Below are 20589 nucleotides of genomic sequence, written 5' to 3'. Positions count from 1 at the left end.
ATTTATTGCGAATAATGAAGTATTTGTGAATACTAAACAGCTAAAACTGTGAATATGCTACTTTTTCCTCTTAAAATGCCTTGACAAGACTTAATCCAAAGAACTAAGACTTAAAAGTGTATAAAACTTTATTTCTTCATGTAGTCTGCACTGAAATGGAGCAAAGGATCATGGTCTATGTAGTTCCCTCTGTCTTTTTTTAGCTGTTGCTGCACCATAACTCTTAATTTAAACAAAGAGACTTGTAATTCAGTATTGTGACAGGCCACGATATTGTGAGAACTTTGACAATACGATATCACGATGTTTTGGTTATTGTTATATCCCTAGTAAATCAATGTATTTTTGTGAAAAACATTTTAAAAATCGATTTAGAAGAATTTTAAATCGATTCGAAAATTGTGCAATGAAGTATCACGATATATCACTTTTCGATTGATTTTTTTTTTTTTCTTACATCCCTAATTTATTCTGACAGGCCTAATACTATTGTTTGTCCGAATCTCAGCTCACTGTGCTCTCCGTGCTAAGTCACTCCCCCTTCAGAGCACTATCGCAACACAATCAGCGTGCATCCTGCTAATGAAACTACCGCACATCGCATCAGGTTTGTCAAGTTGTTGTGTAGTTTTGTATTGTGTTTTTGTATATTTTACTAAGAATTGTCCTGTGGGAGGAGGGTTTGAATAGGGCCCAGGATAGATCGCTAGATTACTGAAACATGCACGGGTGAGTCTAAAACCTCTTCAGGCTTGTTTTTGATAAGGGAAAAACAATATAACATGGTAGAAAGTTCCAAATGATGTCTTATATATTTAATTTGATTTGGATCATGTGTCATAACTTTTGAGTAAATGTTTCTGCGCCGCGTTTCACATTTCTTATGCTAGTGCGGCGCTTGTAACTGTCTGTAAAATCAGGTCAGCCCCTCTGCGAGATATGGCCCTCAAAACTTGACAGGTTGCTTCCCACTCGAGTAGCAGCTATCATCCAGAGGCACACGTTAGCATGCAAATGATTCTGTAATAAAATACAACAGTGTTTTCAGGAACTTCTACTACTAAACTACGTCTGTTTATGACCAATATCTGATTTGACATGCAAATGATAAACCTTCATTTTCACTTCCTGTTTTCTGCAGAATTACTTGACTTTTCTTTAGATCGGGGTTGTCAAAAGTGTCGAAAATCAGACTTGTATTAATAAAACGAGTACTGAAACTAGATACTAATTTGGGCAGGCATTGATACTAAAAAAAAATCACTTTCACTCGACGGAAATGAACCTTTTCTGAATAGATTTAGAAGGATATTGAGCTGTATCAGAACAAGTATAAGAGTATACACCCATGGACCACTGTGGAAGATATAAGACCACATAGTAAAATAAAATAAAGTACTATAATTTAATATTGAAAATCAGATTTTTAAAGTCATAACAACACGACTTTAGACTCAATTATTCCTGTATTTGAAATGTAAACGGCTAGTTCTTGAGCAGAGGTGGAAAAAGTACAGAAAAGTTTTAATTATGTGAAAGTATCTTTACTTTCATGTAAAAGGAACTATCTAAAAATCTACTCGAGTAAAAGTAACTATCTAAAAATCTTCTTCAGTGAAAGTAATCCTCTAAAAATGTACTTGAGTAAAAGTAACCATCTAAAAATGTACTTGAGTAACAGTAAACGTCTAAAAGCTACTTGAGTAAAAGTAACCGTCTAAAAATGTACTTGAGTAACAGTAAACATCAAAAAATCTACTCAAGTAACAGTAAATGTCTAAAAATCTACTCGAGTAACAGTAAACGTCTAAAAATCTACTCGAGTAACAGTAAAAATGCACTTAATTTAAAATGTAATCTTAGTTACTTTCAATTATTTGATGTAAAAAAGGATGAGTCATAAATCTAATCTAACCCAAGTTGTTTTAATCAACTTTTAGGTGATACAGAGCAAACTTTGTACATTTTAAAGACAACTGAGCTCACTAACACTTTAATATGTTAACACTTATTATTTTAACACTTGCATTATTATGTTATGTCCAAGGTTTAGCCAAGGGTTTCCTTCACTTTCCTCTCGAGAATTATTCAGTGCACCTTCTTCTTGAATATCGTCTGTTTATCTGTGGCTCGGCACCAACATCGTACAAGTTGATCCGAGACAGACTAACATTTCTGTACAGTGACTGAACATTCTGAAAATGGCGCACGTACAAGCCCGCGCAATTTCCTTTCACTTTTAGCAGATTTTATTTATTTATTTTTTTGCATTTCATTTTTTTTTCTCTGTCTGATTTGACTCTGTAACGAGGATGGGTTCCAATGTAATGAAGAAAAAATACTTGGCTCAAAATGTAAAAGTAAAATGACCTATTTCAAAAACTACTTAAAAAATTACATATTACTCATAAAAACTACTCAATTGCAGTAATGTGAGTAAATGCAATTCGTTATTTGTTTCTACCCTTGTTCTTGATCGATAGAAGAAAGCAGATCATCCAGATTAAACTTCACACTGACGTAAACCATTTTTTAATTTAAATGCAAAAATAAAAAGTAGCTGTTAACTTGAAAACTACTACGACATGACATCACAAGGTAGAACGGAGAATTTTGAGCTTTGGAGATGTAGACAGACTAAAAATAAAGGATAACTCAAACACGTATGAATGAAACAAAACCCTCCAGATATGTTTTTGATGAGGTAACAGGATTATAACGCTCGTGCGCTTGGTGCTTACTCATTATTCTTCCCATTGTAAATCCCAAATTCCACACATCCGCACTTGAACTTGGAATCACCCGGAGTATATTTAGCCTTGTGGAAATTTTGGCTTATTTTGGAAACAGGGACAAGACCCCGTGGACTTACATCATTCTGAGAGGCAGCCAGTCAAGTTATTTTTATTTCACCATTAATGTGCGCTCACTGTCTCTGAACCCGGGTCCTGATGTGGATACTGCAAAACGGGCACGGAACGGTTTGGAATGATTCAGTTGTCCAAGCAATTAGGACTATATATGTATTTTTTTGGACTTTTCATGGTAGTATATTTGCTAATTTGCTGTGGCATTTGTGATATATCAGCGAAACATGTCGAAATCTAAATGAAAGTGGGATTAATGTTTGCGTTTTTAGGCACTTTCTGTCAATGAGTGCGTTTACATCAGTATCCCGGTTATGACATGGTGTTTACATGAGCCTCAGAGAAACCAGGATACTCAGGGATGTAACAATAACCGAAATATCGTGATATCGTATTGTCCAAGTTCTCACAATAACATCGTGGACCATCACAATATATCGAATTACAAGTTTCTTTGCTTAAATTAAGAGTTATGGTGCAGCAATAGCTAAAAAAAAAAAAAAAAAGACAGAGGGAACTACATAGACCATGATTCTTTGCTCCGTTTCAGTGCAGACTACAAGAAGAAATAACAGTTTTAAGCACTTTCAACTCTTAGTTCTTTGGATTAAGTCTTATCAAATGATCCATAAATGATCACAGTAAATATCGTACCGTGAGATGTGTATTGTGAAAATATCGTACCGAGAGATTTGGATATTGTTACATCCCTAATCGTGAGTTTTCCCACAATATCGCAATAAATATCGTACCGTGAGGTTCATACCGTGATATCATATTGTGAGACTTGGATATCGTTACGCCCCTATTTTGCTATGGTAACTATGGCACAGATATGGCAAGGAGCATGTTGAAACTTTGCAAACTTAAGGCTTTTTAACAGGTTTCTAACAACAAAACAAACGACATACATTCAAGTAAGAACATAAGACTGTGGAACACTGTTAAAACAGCTGCAAAATACAGCGCAGTGTCAGTTTGGTTCAAGAGCAGCACAAACCACACAACCTTTTTCTCCCTGTGAGCTACTTTTTGTAAAACAGAAATGCCGGAGAGCTACAAATTTAGCAGTCCCCAGAAATTTAGTAAATATAAGAGCCATGGCAACCTGTAGATGGGGAACAATTAGATGCGTATAAAATGCAAACCATTATCAGTGCACAAATATAGGCATCAAAATTATACATTCACAATGGAAATAGGCGTTTAATCAATCAAATTTGAGTTATTCAGCACAATACGTACAATTCAGAAATCCCTTGGGAAGCTACTTTAAAGGGGCTTGAGAGCTACAGGTTGGAAACCCCTGTATTAATTAGTACACTGCTTTACTTTGTATAATATAATGTGTATAAAATGTATAAAGTATTACTTAAAAACACCTGGTATGAGTTTGTATTTTGTATTACATGACTATTGTACTTGACTATTGTAATTGAGTCTATTGGAACTGCTAAATGTTGTTGTTTTGATGTACTTACGTTTTAATATTGCTTATTTATTTATTGTTTTTATCTCTCTCTGGATCACTGGGCCTTGGGGAGCACATTTCGTTCTTATTGTGTTTCTCTCGCATGCTTGAATGACAAATAAAGAACCTTGAACCTTGAACTTCGCACATGCTCAGTACAGCTCCAGTTTTGAGAAATCGGGATGCTGCATCTACAAGCCACATTACCCTGAATACTCTCTGAAAAACCCAGTAAAACTATCCTGGTTTTTCATAATACAGGCATGTCCAGGATACCGCGTCTACATGGACACTCACAAAATCAGAATACTCCAAAATAGGGATGGGCATTCGATGAAATTTTCTTAATCGATCGTCGAGAGAATTAACGATCGATTATCGATTAATCATTAACGTTTTTATATTAAAATGATCATCATTATTATTACTATCTGCACTACTAATCTGCATAAATAAATTCAACTTTACGACAAATAAACCGTAACCACTCTAGAGCCACATCAGCCCGTTTGACATTATAATGTGTTTAATTCAGTTTTGCGCAACTCTCACAGAAACACTTAAACCGCATCGCTAATTTGCATAAACTCAGCGAAGATAAAACTACAGCTCTTGTGTCGCTGATGCGGTCAATTTCTGTTGGATTAAAAGACATGACTCAGTGGAATACAGGTTAGTGTGACCAGATTTGTGTTTGTCAAAACCAGGACACCGTACGGGGGGAGGGAGGTGGGGACTCGTCATCGACATTGAGCGACTCTCACCTGGCAAAATCTTTTCCCACTGGACACCGAAACATATGTACTGCTTTATACACTGTGCACATGGACTCACACTTGTCCCGAACGCAACGGAAAGCGTGGAATTTCTTGTACAAGTCATCATTAAATACGCATGTGCACTTCGGTACGTTGCAGGCGGACTGACTGTTTGTGTCTCGCTCCTTCTGAGTGCAGAGAGACACATGTACGGACCCCTGTTTGGTGACGCTACGCACAGCAACCTACATTCGGTTTGTCAATTAAAATTTACATAATCGATGAAATTCTTAATGATCAATTATCGATTAATCGACTAATCATGCCCATCCCTACTCCAAAAACCTGATCATAACCGGATACTTGAACGCATATACACACTCACTGTAGTTCAAATATGCAGTTTTAAAGCCATACATTTCTCCAAATCCCCAAATCATAAAAAAATAACAAAGCAACATATGTATGCCACTTGCTTGTCTCCATGGAGATGCTATCATTCTGCATGTGAGATCTTGTAAATCTTCCACAGTATGGCATTAAATTGTCAATTGAGATAAGCAGGTGACGCCTACTTACTGCTTCTATCACCGTTATTATAATTCGAGGTAGATGATGGATGATTATTTAGATGACGCGATGATAAGATGCTTCTAAAATGGGCTTTTAATCACGTTATAACTGTCTTCTTTTCTCATTTACCCTCTTGAAGTTATATTTAGAATGATTAGCGCATGTTTGACTCATCTTTATTCTCCCGTATTCAAGACGTCCGCTACCTCCTTATCTTCTTGGTGGTTACTGCTTTGCTTGGATTATTTCAAAGTAAGGAAATAAAGTTGGTTATCACAGTGGAGTTAATTGAAAGTTAATGGTCAGATCAAGAACCTATAATTTAATAAATGTAAGGCTACGTTCAAACTGCAACCTTTAGTGACCCAAATTGGATTTTTTTCCGCCTCTAAGCAACCTGTATCTGATCTTTTAATGACAGTCTGAACAACACAGATCTGATTTTTGCAAATGTGACCCAGGACACTTGGATATGTGCTCCTAAAACCGATACATATCTGATCTTTTGACATGCGACTTCAGTCTGAACGGTCAGGTCACATTCATCCCACCTACACGTCAGGCTCGGAGTCTAGTCAATGGAGGGAAAGCGAGGTTAGCGAGTTTATTAATATTTGGGGGGATCGCTGTCCTGGCTCTAATGTCAACGAAAAATAAAGAGCCTGCGAACCAAATCCAAGGAGGCTAAAGACTCAAACAAATGAAGCGGACGTGGACGTGTAACCTGTCCGTTTTACGAAGAACTGGACCGTATTTTGGGAGACAAGCCCAGCGTTTAAGCGACTTCCGTAAACACTGAGCGCGCTCGCTTCGTGTGACGTCGTCGTTTCCTCCGATGCTCATGCGCGACACTTTTGGAGCGTTTAAAGTTCACACGGAAGATCACAAACAAGTCGCGTTTAACTGGAAATGTGAACAAGCCTGCAAAAAAATCTGATTTCACTAAAAAATCCGAATTGAGAATTAAGTCCTGCAGTCCGAACGCAGCTTAATACGGACACGTTTAATGTCATACTGTGAAACATTCCTTGCAAAATAATATCGTCAACATGGAGACAGAAAGTAGAAGACGCTCTACTTAAAAAAACATGTAACATTTCTTTTATTTTGTTATATTATATTTTATTTTAGATGACTTTTGTCTAAATTATAACATGATTAGGCCTTGTTTAATAATCATTTTCTGTTGTAAGTTGAGTCATTTTATAGACGTTTGTGGATTTTGCAGTCTCATCTCTGTATTATATAAGTGCTTGGTCTCTTTTCATTGGAGCTGCTTTTTCTTTTTTCTTTTTTTTCAATCCAAGCAGCATTCAGCTCCATTTCACCACTAATTAAACAGCAGCTCAGTATCGTTATGCACACAGCCTCTGCAGTCATGGTTGTACTCTGACCACTCCGTGACCTCAGTCTGTTGATTCCTGTGAATTAGTTTGATAAGTCAGGGTCATAATGAAATGTTTGTGGATAAAAAAACTATCTACAGTCAATAGTGAAAGTGACCCGTTGTGCTCTAGTTACCATGGAAATGTTACTGCTTTGCCTGGAATGTACACAGTATATCAAAAAACATACCTATCTCGCTTATAAAAGACATTGAAAAGTCTTTGTCGCTGTAGTGTTGTCACATTACTAACATTTCAGTACTAAGGAATGGACTTGATACTATTTACGAAGCCACAATCGTAATTAAAAACACTTTCTTTTGACAGTTTAATGTGATTTTAGACATTAAATCGTAGTACTTTCTGTCATATTCCCATGTGGTCTTAAATCTGTGCACCATATTTTTTGCTGCACCGGACTAATATATTTTATAAAATCAGAGAACAGGAACCGACATTTCATCTTTTATCATGTAATAACAATAGAAGAGAGAACAACAGGCTGTTAATGTCACATATGAACAGTTCTTCAGAAAACTGACATAAACAACAGAACAGAACAAGTTTACCAAATTCTCGATCTCACTCCAAATCACTAAATCCATTCAATTCTTCATCCTCTGTGTCACTTCTGGGCAACTTCATGACCTCTGGAGATAAATGGAGCTCAGACTCAGCATCAGTTCCAGTTAGAATTATTCTGGACTTTCTGAATCCCGACAGGATGGTTTCGTTGTCACTGAAGTCCAGGCTTTGTTTATCCATCCAGTGACTTCCAGGAAAGTTGCATGACGCACACACCAAATTATCACAAGTTTCTCGCTCAGTCCAAACTTTCTTTCTGCTGCTCGATTACTGTTTTTGGCTCCATATTTATCTACTTGCAGCTTGTAATCTGCAAAATATGATTTTCTTTTTGGGTTCATTTGTGTTCAGTCTTCTCAGTCGTCTTTATAAGTTTAAATTTTCAGTGGTACAGAAGTAATGGTGCGATCGAGTGACATGATACAGACAGGACAGAGGCTCTTTCTGCAGGAGACATGTGCAATAGAGCCAAGTGACAGTGGTACAGGAGTAATAAGAGCAGCAGATACTGACACATGAGACTAGAGCGCCCTCTTGCGGCTATCAGTGTGAAAATGTTAATATATAAGTCACAGGAAACACCTAAACCATGAAAAAAGTGTGACTTATAGTCCAAAAAGTACAGTAATCCCTCAGCGGTCCAGGTAGGATCCATAGTAGTTGTATCCTAGTCTGTAACAATGTCCATATCCATTGATATAGTATTTTTGTGGAGGCTGACAGAATTGTGAAAATGCTATTTTTTATTTTAAATGCCTTGACAGTCCTTTGGCTCTGTCATCATCCAAAGAACTAAGATTTAAAAGTGCTTAATAACATAATTTCTTCATGCTGTCTGTGCTGAAATGAAGCAAAGGAATTATGGTCAATGTAGTTCCCTCAGCTTTTTTAGCTGATGCGCCACCATAACAAAGAATTTAAGTAAAGAGACTTGTAATTCGATATTGCTGTGACCCACAGACGTTTGATGATATGATGACGATTTGTTGTGGTGGAGCTCAAGGTCATTCTAAAGCTATTCAGGAGAGGCTGATTTCTGTTCTGTGAAAGTGACTTATTTAAAGGTGCATTGTGTAACTTTTCTAGTGGACGGTCCGTCAGATGCTTTTCTTCATGGAGACGTTATTGCTTTGTCTGGAATGTTTCATAGTATGGCATTAAGCCTTTCAAACTTCATGGAGACATGGTCAGGTCTGTGTTCTCTTGGCATTTTTGAGCTATAAAACCATCTGTAACTGAATAAATGTAAGGTAGAGCTGTTTAATGTCATACTGTGGAACATTCAGGCAGAGCAATGACAAATCCTTAGAAACAGGTGACGGACCCTCTAAAAAAAGTTACACAGTGCACCTTTAAGCAGGTATCGACACTAAAAGAGTCTACTTTTGAGACTAGTTCTGAATCTGACTTTGTCCTCAGATACCCACCACATTGTCATTTATGTTAATTTAAAGACACACCGTGGAACACCCCAGCAAAACCAGAAAGACAAGCAGGTGGTGGAACTTCGCCAGAAAACCTACATGGCGCATCTTTAATCTGAAGTCGAGGAATAGGACAATTGGAGCGATATTTGTAATTCAAATTTCAATAAACTTTTGTCCAGTTGACAAATTGAATTTCTCTTTTACTGTGGTGGCTTAAAGAATTTCTAAATTATTAAATTATTTTCATTGCTGATAAGCTGTCACTAAATGTCCTCAAGAGTCTTTTTTAAAAAACTTGAACCACCCTGTGTGATTCCTAGAATTACCGTATTTTCTGCACTATAGGGCCCACTTAAAAGCCTTTAATTTCATCAAAAACCACTGCACGCCTTATAATCCAGAGTGCCTTATATATGAATTTATTCAGGTGTTTTAGTAAGACTTTAGTAAACTACAAAGCTGCACCACTTGCAGCATTACAGCTCCTGTAGTCAGGAGCATCACGGACTAATACATACTGTGATTCATTTTAATATCAAAATGCACCTGTCAACGCCGACTTTAAACTCAAGGCTATTATAAAGGATGAGAGACAGAGAGACAGCGCCGAGCGACTTACGCCACAATCTGCCAATGGATCGTGGACGCCCGGGCTAAAGATCAGTATCAACTGTGGTCCGAGCTTTCACCAAGACCCGAATCATCACTGAACTGCCAAGGAACAGTAAACACACTGACTCGGATAATGACAGAGGGATGCTGGAGTGCTGGACGCCGTAAACGCCCAACTGTTTGAACAATTATGAGATATTGTGAATACACAAACAATTTAGCATCTCAGATTTTGAACAAAGTTAAGAGTTATTGAGAACGCGTTAAATAATGTTTGACTGACTTATCTAAGTGTTGTGTTTCGTTTAATGCGCCTTATGGTCCGGTGCGGTTTATATGTGAAAAAAGTTCGAAAATAGGCCATTCAAGGACAGTGCGCCTTATAATCCAGAGCGCCTTATAGTGCGGAAAATACGGTATGTGTAATTATATTATTAAGAAGTCATTAGGTGTGTATCTTAATTCCATTCTGTCATTAATGCGGCATGTTCTGCATGTGTGTGTGCAGCAGTTACCTTAGTGACACCATGTACACACAGCAAACACTGCTACATATGTTTTTTAAGTTTTAGGTAGAACATTCAAGAAAATTGATTAAAACAACATATTTTCAGCAGCCTGTGATCATGACGAGCGTTTGTGGTTCTGCCCTACAAAGGAAAAATGCAAAAACTGTGTGTTTTGTCAAAATTTCTTTAAGACAACAAAACACCTTCTTAACACCTGTTTTATGTGGTGACAAAGTTTTCTGGCTCAGCTTTGTCTTGTTCTTGACAATTTTTAATGTGAGATTTGCAGTAACTCCAGTTTCTTCAGCGAAAATGCAATAACGGCAACAAATGTTGAAAGTGACCACTGAATTCAAACAAAGATACTTTTTTTTTTGTTTTACTGGAGAATTTCACACAGCTCACAAACACTGCAGCACATAAACACACCATCATTATTGTTCTCTGACAAACACAAAAGGGACAACATGGAAACTCTGAAGGCATTTTCCTCAGTTCAGTTGTCTGTTTTTCTTTTGTAGAGCAGAATTGACTGTAATGTCATGTCGAGGGACTTGTTTAACAGCACAAATCATCTCAAATGTTGTAGTTCCAACCAAGTCAGTTCTTTATGGATTGTTTTAAAACTAAACTCAAATTGTCATCCACATTCTCTGGGGGTGTTATCAGCTGAAAAGTATCACTGAAATGAGCATCTAGTTTCAATACTAGTTTTCAGTATCGATTAGTATCTGATAGGGCTGAACGATCTATCGTTTCGGACTGAAAATTGCGATCTCAGACAACACGATTTTGGGATCGTCAAAGCTGCGTTGTTTGCAGTGCTACTAAAGCCCATTTTATTTATTTATTTATGGATCTGCGTCGAGGTCTATGCACTGCGAAGTAATTCACCCCCACAACACGAGGAGGTGAGGATTTAAACCTGGCATCCGTGTAAAGTTTAACATGAACCATGTCCAGCGCGACAGAAACACAGAACAGACTCACCATCAGCAGCACGTCCTCTGTTACAGAAAGAACATTCATTTTCCACTGAGTCATGCCCTTTAGTCCGACAGAAGCTGAACCGCATCAGCACACAAGGAAAGAGCTGTTTTTCAGTGCTTAGTTTATGCAAATGAGCCATGTTGTTTTAAGTTTTGTTTCTGTAAAACGTAAACAAATGTGCGCAAAGCTGCATTAAACACATTATTATCATATTTTCTGCACTATTGGGTGCGCTCTTAAGCCTCCAACCCCATCAAAAAACAACTGCGCGCCCCACAACCCAGAGCGCCCTATACACGAATCCACTCAGGTGTCCCAGCACGACTTCAGTAAACTACAAAGCCGCACCACCCGCAGCGCACGCAAACACGCACGGAGCAGACAGCGACCGCGCAGCGAAAAACACCCACAGCCACACTCATCACTCCACGCCGACGAGGAACGGAACGGAGGAACGAACCGAAAAAGTGAGTGCAATGTGCCACCTCTAGACACAACTGAACAACTGAGTCACTGCGAACACGCCGACAATCCAGCGGTCCCAGACAGCACCCTCCCTACACGCCACAACTGAACAAAGCCCAGAGTCACCGTGAACGCCACAAACAAACAAAACCACTCACCCATCCAACTGTCGTGTTTCATTTAAAGTCCGGTGCGGTTTATTTGTGAAAAAAGTTTGAAAATAGACCATTTAATGACAGTGCGCCTTATAATCCAGAGCGCCTAATAGTGCAGAAAATACGGTACTCAATGAATGTATATTGAAAGAACGGAAAGCGGAGTACAGGAAATATCTGTAGAGCGGTGGTAGAGAGGACCAGTAGCGTCACTTCCCCTGCTGTCTGTCGTTTTTATGTGCAGCGTCAAATCGTTGGTGCAGGACTCTGGTATGATGTAAGTTTGTGTGATGTTTCCAAAAGTTTATGTGCACTGAAACTTGATTTGAAAAAAATCGTGGATGAAATCTAAATCGCAATTCAGTTTTTTCTTAAAATCGTTCAGCTCTAGTATCTGATTTCCGATTCTTTACCTTTCGAGAATTCAACAGGACAAACGACCCACAACTGTCAACAAACAAATCCCCTATTGTAAAAAAAAAAAAGCACTCCGTCATAATTGCGGTGAGACGAGCGCATTTGCTTTTACAAGGCCCCAGAATATAAGTGTAGTGGTAAAGTGGTATAATTACTGCAGACCATAACGATCAGGGTTCAAGTATGAAAATAATATAGAGGTTTTCTACCTGTGATTCTAACCACAGCCCGGCCGCAAATGCCATGGTAGTGTCAACCTGGTGCCAAGTTTTTTATGAACCGATTCAAGGAGGCATTTTCTGCTTTAGTGTGGCTGTCCTTCTTACTTTTGGACACTTTTGCTTTTATATTTCATGTTGGAGAATATAGGAATTCATCAAAAGTTTGGACACAACGTCTTATAAAATATTTTTAATACAGAAAATATCAAATAAATGAAGAAAGATAGACTTGTATGGAATTATGTAGCGCAATAATGGTCCTATATTACACAAAATTGACCTTTTTTGGGTATTTTCTGTTTGAGAGAAGAAGAGTTTGTGTCCGTAAATGAAACAAAACACAACTCCAGGTCTGTTTTCGACGACAACATTATAATATAAATCAGAAAACGGCGTAAAATGGGCCCTTCAAACCCAGGCGGACTATCAGAAATTGCTCGCAAATACGTGTTTATGGGTGGAGATAACCTCACCAAATGGAATCGCTCAATATGTGTTTCTGTTTTATCGCATATTTCTTACTCCCAGGTTTTTCGTCTGAGTTTGCAAACCGGTTTTATTGGTGCATCTCCTCAGCCTGCAGCCTCAGACTCTCATTTGAGCACTTCCACAGATGCCAGGGTTTAAATGAGAGCCATGTGGGGGCCTGTAATTAGATTGGTGTAAATGAATGGGGCCAAAAACCAAAAAAGGGTCTGACATTCTTTGAGAGTCTGATGTTCTTACAGCTCGAGTGTCAAAGGGCAGGGCCACGCCACTAATCATTATATGAGAATATGGTTAAACATGTCAGCTTAAAATATAACGAGTAGGGATGTAACGATATCTAAATCTCTCGATACAATATTTTCGCGATATGCATCTCATGGTACGATGATTATTGCGATTTTTTTCCATAAATAGGATGCTTTATTTGCTTTTAGAATACATTGACAAGATTCTGGTGTGAATTATTACTGTCACAATCCTAAGAATTCAAGTAAAAAACATATTTCTTCATGTTTGTGCTGAAATGAATCATGGGAAATGTAGTTCCACATGTTTTTTTGGCTATTTCTACGATAAAACCATGCATTTAAGCAAAGGAACTTGTGATTCAATATATTGTGACATCCCACGTTATTATTGTGAGACTTTTGACGATAAGATATCACGATATTTCGGTTATTGTTACGTCCCGAATAACAGGTATTTGCAGGATAGGGATTTAGTCATTTGTATTGATCGGTTTGAGTGTTAAAGGTCCTATACTCAGAAAAACTTATTCCTATGAGCTTTAAGTCATGTTATAATATTGTTAACTCATCAAAACCAGACATGGAGTTGTGTTTTTCATTCACACATGTTTGAATAACACTTTATTATTCGTCTGTCTATATCTCCAAAGCCCAAAATGCTCTAATCCACCTTGTCATATTGTGATAGTTTTCGACTTTCAACAGCTCCTTTTACTTTTAGGCCCCGTTTACACATACAGGGGTATTTTTAAAACTGGAGACATTTCCCTTTGTTTGTACCCATTTTTTACACACAAATGGAGAATTCGCCTCTGAAAATGAATCTTTGTGAGAAACTCCGGCTAGAGTGGAGATTCTGGAAAACTATGGTTTGAGTGTAAAGTGAGATAAACAGAGTTTTAGGCAGCTGATACACTGAAAGTGTGACAAATTTTTTCCTTTTGCTCTGATGATGACATAGACTTATATGGTCTTGTATACAGTCGACAATGATGATGATGATGATGATGAAGCATTAGAGCAGCAGTCACTTTTCTTCTGGTGCAGATTCTTTTCATGTGTTTGCATTTGCACACACAGCTGTTGTTTCATATCCATGACCAGAGACGAATGGGGTCAGCAATTTTGCCTCTTTTACAGGTAACAGATCTGTGGAGAGGCGAGCCCGCTCAGTAATGCACTTTGTTTTTCAAGGTATTTTTGAGTAAAACCTACAACTTATCTTTAATGAAATAAACGCTACAGGTTTGATTCTAATCCAGGCTTGGTGTAATTCTGATGTCACTCGATGGCGTATTTATGCGGGTCAATGTAAACGAAAACTTTTTTGAAAACGACGCTGTTTGTGCATGATGTTATTTTTGAAAATGGAGGGAGGGAAATATTCGTTTCTCAATATACCCGGCTATGTGTAAATGTAGTCTTAGTTCAGTAGAGATTGGCAATTCCAGGTCTGAAATTAGCCAAATGATTCTAGTGTAGGTGTATGGAGTTCAAAAAACACTGGAGCACTGTATTAGCACATGACATCACAAGGTATATAAGACTATTTTCTGTTTGAGAGAAGAACTCAGCCTAAATATGCAGGGTGTGTGAGTTAAACTTGTGTGAATGAACCAAAACACAACTCCAGGTCTGTTTGTGATGAGGAAAATAACATTATAACACAGACACGGCCAAACCTCTGTCAGTAAAAACAAGAAAATTAACTAATAATTAAAAAATGGCAATGATTAAAATCTGTGTTGGAATTTATATTGAAGTTATTTGTCATATTGCCCAGATCAAGTGCACGACTTCTATTTTAGAAGTAGAGACCGAGCACAACATGGAGGGGTGAGACAGAAATGTGCCAAAATGAAACATGGTCCAGGTTGTGCTATGTGAACAACAACACAAAATACATTTAAAGGACCCATATTACACTATTTTCTGATCTGTTTGTATTATGTTTTACAGTTATTTTATCTGTATACTTTCTTTTTTTGTTTTTTTTCTAAAGTGACATACACTCTCACTAGAATGATCTGGATAATTTCAGCCCTGGAATTTCCAATCTCTGCCGAACAAAAGGTAGCTCTTATCTTGAAAACTACCATTACATGAGATTGCAAGGTGGAACAGCATTTGGAGCTTTGAGTGATCCTGCATTATTGGTCTGTCTGCATCTCCAAACATGTGAGAACGAAACAAAACACAGCTCCAGGTATGTTTTTGAGGAGGGAACGACATTGTAACCTGACAGTAAAGCTTATGAGAGCAAATTTTGAATGATATAGGACCATTTAAAAAAAAACAAAAAAAAAAACAAAAACAAAAAAAACAACCACAGTGCTGTGTGGTGGAGGTTCTGCGATGAATATTCCACTATATGGCATTAACTTTGATGTGTTTGTTGACAGTAAATGCCTGTTTTTCCAGTTAAAACACCTGTAATTGAATAAATGCATGATGTTTAATGCCATGCTGTGGAGCATTCCAGGAAAGCAATAACATCTCCATAGAGAAGCAGATGTCGTGCTTCAACCAGAAAAGCTAAACCTGCGCTTTTTATTCAGTATTGTGAAATACTGATTTACATTTGGGTCCGGTCAAGTGGTAACGGAGGGAAACGGGCAGATTTTTTACATTCAAATGTCTCTTATTCAGAAACTAGAGGGACTATTGAAATAAGTAAAGTATCAGAATGTAGGAAAGAGTTACACTCCAACAGGGTAAAGTTAAACCTGTGATATTCTTTCAAGTTGTTGACAAAAAATTTTAAAACTCATGTCGGTAACGGAGGAAATGAAATATGCAGCACTTTTTGGGCAATAAATCCAAACAGTGATAACTCTTGGTTCTCACTTACATATCCTTAACAAACTGGTTTGAATATTTGCTTCATATAGTTTTCTACCATATGGTACAAGATTAGGTTGAAAAACCTCTTACTTTTTGAGTAATGAGATTTTTTTATTAAGAAATGTCATGGTAACGGAGGGAAAAGTAACGGAGGGAAAATTGTGCAAACAAGTAGAAGGTGCATGATTTTACATAATTTGTCGCTTTTTTCTTCTGAATACTTTAATATTACTTCAAAATGAAAGGAAACTATTTCTATAAAATATGTCAGACCTTCCAAGCAAATTTTTATCATTTTAAATACTTTTTTTGAAAAATCATGTCCCTTCATCAACAGTTCAAAGATGGAATAACACAAGATATGATGAAATACATCCATTTATTTACAGGATTTTCAGGTCTTTGAAATTTGGGAAATAATTTTTGTTCCATGTTTCATACATGGTCTGTTTAAAACATATGTAACTTTAGAACCAAAAATGATACAGAAAAAAGGTAAACAGTTTCATAAACTAGAGTACATATGTATCTGTTGAATACATTTTTTATATCAGATGCATTAACTTGAATTTTTGGCCTTGTTGTTTACTTCTGCTTGACCGGGCCCATTTTCATTATTATTCTATTTCAATTTAGGCAAAATACACTGAATTTATGTTACAGTTTGTACTCGGATATGATCTTCTTTTGGCTTTTCACAAATTTTGAAGCTCTATATAAGCAAAATAATCCCAATAAACCATTTAAAAATATGCAGTATCATTCAAAAAGCCTAAGCTGAAACAGATACACAACAAAATGCACTGATAATTAGTCACAGAAGTTATTTATTCTACCCTCTACAGCTCAGATTTTATGGTATTGCATAAAAATGTCTAGAATCTCCCCACTATTGCAAAGAAAAATTACCCATGATAAATGAATACCTGCTCGAGCGTCCCATTCTGTTGGCGGGAACGTCGCCCCGTTCTCTTGGGGGGCACACGGGTAACGGCTGCGCCCGGGAGAGGGGGGACGTTCTCACAAGCCTTTAGTCGGCTTCGTGAGGCGCTGTGGCGTATTGAGTTACAAAATCAGTGTTCTATATCATAATAAAATGAAATGTGAATGCAGTGAGACCAAATGTCAGGCCTCGTTTATGTCATTTTGCCGATCTTCCCAAAGCGGCACATTTTCTCAGTATGTTATATCAATATAATCCTCATTTGCTCGCGGGAGTTTACTATGAAACCGTATTTTAAAACATTTTTTCTTGTTCCTCACGTCCTATAGCATCTGTAACTCTTGATTATTTCCTTACCTGCTGCCATGAACATAATTTGTAAGCAGCACAACAGAATCTTAAAAAGCTACAGAATGTGTTCAAAAATCATTCAGAATCACTTTTAGGAAGATCTTAAAATTGTTATATGTGTGTGTGTGTGTGTGTGTGTATATATATGTATATATGTGTATATAGATAGATAGATAGATAGATAGATAGATAGATAGATAGATAGATTAAGTAACTTTTCTAAAGGGTACAATTCAGGGGGATTTTCCAGCTGATTCCCTGATAAATATTGAGCCCCAAACAGGGTTGGGCGGCATCCAAATTTTGATACCATCAAACTTTCTCAGGATTTTACAGAGGTATAAGGTATTACCGTATCACCAAAATGTTTTAGTATGACTTTAGTAATAGTCCAGTTCCTTATATACTTTTGTGAGAATTTTTGGGGGATTTGCCAAACTATGTATTTTTGGAAAGGTATATATGTATATATGGTATATGGAGTCAGAAAATCAATGTTTGCCTTTGCCCAGGTGTCTATATGGCAGCCATATTGAATAATAAAAAAAAAACTCTTTTTGAAATATCTCAGCCTCTGAATAAGTTGAAATGTTGATTTTAAATGATAAACTCAGTTAAACCCACATATAAGCTACGAAGCACCGCTGTATGGTCTATGCGTATGACCTGCAGATTTATAGTCTCTGAAGAACCATCTCCAATGCAACAGAAGCACAGAACAGACTCACCATCAGCTGCACATCCCTCTGTCGCAGAAATAACACTCATATTCCACTGAGTTGTGTCCTTAAGTCAGACAGAAGCTGAACCGCATCAGCGCACAAAGAGAGAGCTGTTTTTATCAGCGCTTATAGTTTTTGCAAATGAGCCATGTGGATTTAAGTTTCGTTTCTGTAAGCAAAATGTGCGCCTGAAGCAAAAATGCTGCCAAATTGTAGAAGTACTAGTATTTTTTGACCAACTCGCTTGTGGCCGGACTTGCCATCTTGTCTTGGTCATGTGACAACAGAACAAAACTAATCAAACATCTCCCCACACAGTTATAAGAAACATTATGGACACTATTAGTTTTAAACCATGGTAGCATTAAACAGAAAATACAACCACACAGCCGTTTGTGCTGAGCAAACTCATTTAGGTATCAATAAATTATATTATTATATTACATCCTTATGCGCTGCAGATTTTTTTATTGACTGTAATGAAACTGATACCGCTGCTACTTTTTGATACCGCGGGATAATGTAATACTGTATTACCGCCCAACCCTAGCCCCAAAATATATGTCAGTTTTTATGTAGTGAATGATAAATCTGTATAGGAATTATCGTGAGAGAATAGGAGCACTCTTCCTCTCTGGTGGTTTGGTAAGCATGTTTTACCCACAAACTTTTAAAAATGAATGAGAAAAGGCTTCTTTAGGCATTTCTAGAGACAATAATAGCAGATTGGTGACGTGTCTTGCCCAAGGACATGACTACTGTACACTAATTAATGCTGGTTTGCCGGGATTGAACCATTTTGGGTTGTGTTTGAACGGCTTGACTAACCGGATCACCCGATGTTCCCTCTTTTTGACACTGCTTTTTCAAATGTGTATTTCTGTTTCAACTTCCCTTTTTCACAGACAAATCGTGCCTTCGAACTTGATGTCTGATTCCCTCTAAACTGTTTGCTCAGGCTCCAGCACATGCAGCCATAATTACCCGAGGTGATAAAACTCCAGTTGGCAGAGCTTTGCCGGTCCGTCCTTCACAAGCCGTCCTTTACCCTGTCGCAGTCCCACAAAATCTCACCCACACTAGTCGAGTTTTGTCCTTGTTTTTTTACCAGAAGAGGAGGTAAACCTGAAAGAGAAGGATAACGCCGCATTTAGACCGACGCCACCACATCAGACATCGGTGTTCAGACTAAGTTTACTGCAGGACAAAGATGGGTGTGGACTGGTGGGATACTATATCACAATGTTTTCCCTGTATTGATAGATCTTGATTTTCAATTTGATCTTGCATCTTATTGAAAACACAGACAGTTGGAATTCAGACATAAAGAGCAGGATGTCAGGATCACTACAGCTTTTTATTTTGCTTTGAGAAGAGTGATAAATATGGAGAAACCCACATTTAAAATTTGGAATGCGTTTGTACACACACAAAGACAGAGGGAGAGCCACTGGACTTTTGAAATTGTGCAGATTAAAGCTACGTTTATGTGACAAGGGTTTTCAGGAGGAAATCTACGTGCATTCGGTGACGCGAAAGTCTGTGGAATTCGATTGGGTATGCATGCCAGGCGGCTAGGTGGTGATGTATGTGGCGTAAACGTGTACGCAACGTGAGCAGATCTGACCAGAGTTTTGCATCTTGGACAGTTTAGATGGAAACACTACGGTGCGTGAGAGTATTCAACTTTTCCACTCTGGAGGGTGGTTTCAGATTTTAGCGTTTTTAAGCTCCGAAAACGACATCACCGTCTAAACGAAAGGCACTTCTGATAAAATATATTGTCGTTTTTACCCTTAAGCATTCTCGTGTAAACAGGCCCTTAACTCTTTCCCCCCTGGACGCCTACTAGGAACAACCCATACATATGTTACTAGGGCTGCCCATAGAGCATAATTGCATAAAAGAAAACGGACTTCCACGAGTGATTTCAGGGCAATTTTTGTTCATAATCGAGTATAAATCCCGGATAGTTTGTTGGGATATTGCAGGACTCCACACAGACGCATCAGCGGCATTCTCATCTTCGTAAGATTCACTCTCTGAAAGTCCGTCGCTGTCGCTGTTTTCCACTTTATAATCACCCTCATCATCACTTTGAAATCTATAAAAGTCACTTTCTCTAAACTTATCCATAAAATACGTCCGCTCCTCATTATTTCTGAAACTGTGCGCCGCAGCGCCGCCATCTTTCCATTGCACGTGTTTCGTGTTGTGTTTTTTCCGGAAGCTACCATCGTCACTACTTCGATTAACTTCGGAAAAAATCGGCGAAAACATATCCTTGAATCCTATTGGTCAGTCTAGTGTGGGTTGTAGTGGCCCACACCGATCGCAGTCTCTGTTTAAATGTGAAAAACCGAGCCATTTCTCGAGGTCGTCAAATCACGTCTTTAGTGATACGGCGGAGGTGTCAAAAGTCGTCATTAAGGGTTCAGGGGGGGTCGTCAAATGTCGTCTTCATGGGGGAAAGAGTTAAGTCAAAACTTTGTAAGCGTGAGGACACATAAGGAGACCGAAAGAGATGTGCTGTGACTCGTAGTTTTCACCTAAATGA

The 20589-nt window shown here is 37.9% G+C and overlaps 1 protein-coding gene and 1 long non-coding RNA gene across 3 annotated transcripts in view; one reads left to right on the top strand and one right to left on the bottom strand.

Moving 5' to 3' along the window:
• Positions 1-20589, top strand: part of extl3 (exostosin-like glycosyltransferase 3) — a 121913-nt gene that overhangs the window by 15882 nt on the left and 85442 nt on the right. The window lies entirely within an intron of this gene.
• The window catches only part of LOC129407695 (uncharacterized), a 9437-nt gene continuing 7918 nt past the window's right edge, over positions 19071-20589 (bottom strand). Inside the window, exon 3 of the long non-coding RNA XR_008631676.1 lies at positions 19071-19157. This is a non-coding gene — a long non-coding RNA (uncharacterized LOC129407695). The remainder of the gene's footprint in view (positions 19158-20589) is intronic.

The sequence above is a fragment of the Boleophthalmus pectinirostris genome, unplaced genomic scaffold, assembly GCF_026225935.1.
Source record: "Boleophthalmus pectinirostris isolate CB_2022bp ecotype Guang Dong unplaced genomic scaffold, ASM2622593v1 HiC_scaffold_13, whole genome shotgun sequence".
Lineage (NCBI taxonomy): Eukaryota > Metazoa > Chordata > Actinopteri > Gobiiformes > Gobiidae > Boleophthalmus > Boleophthalmus pectinirostris.
This window is presented reverse-complemented; position numbering and strand designations above follow the sequence as displayed.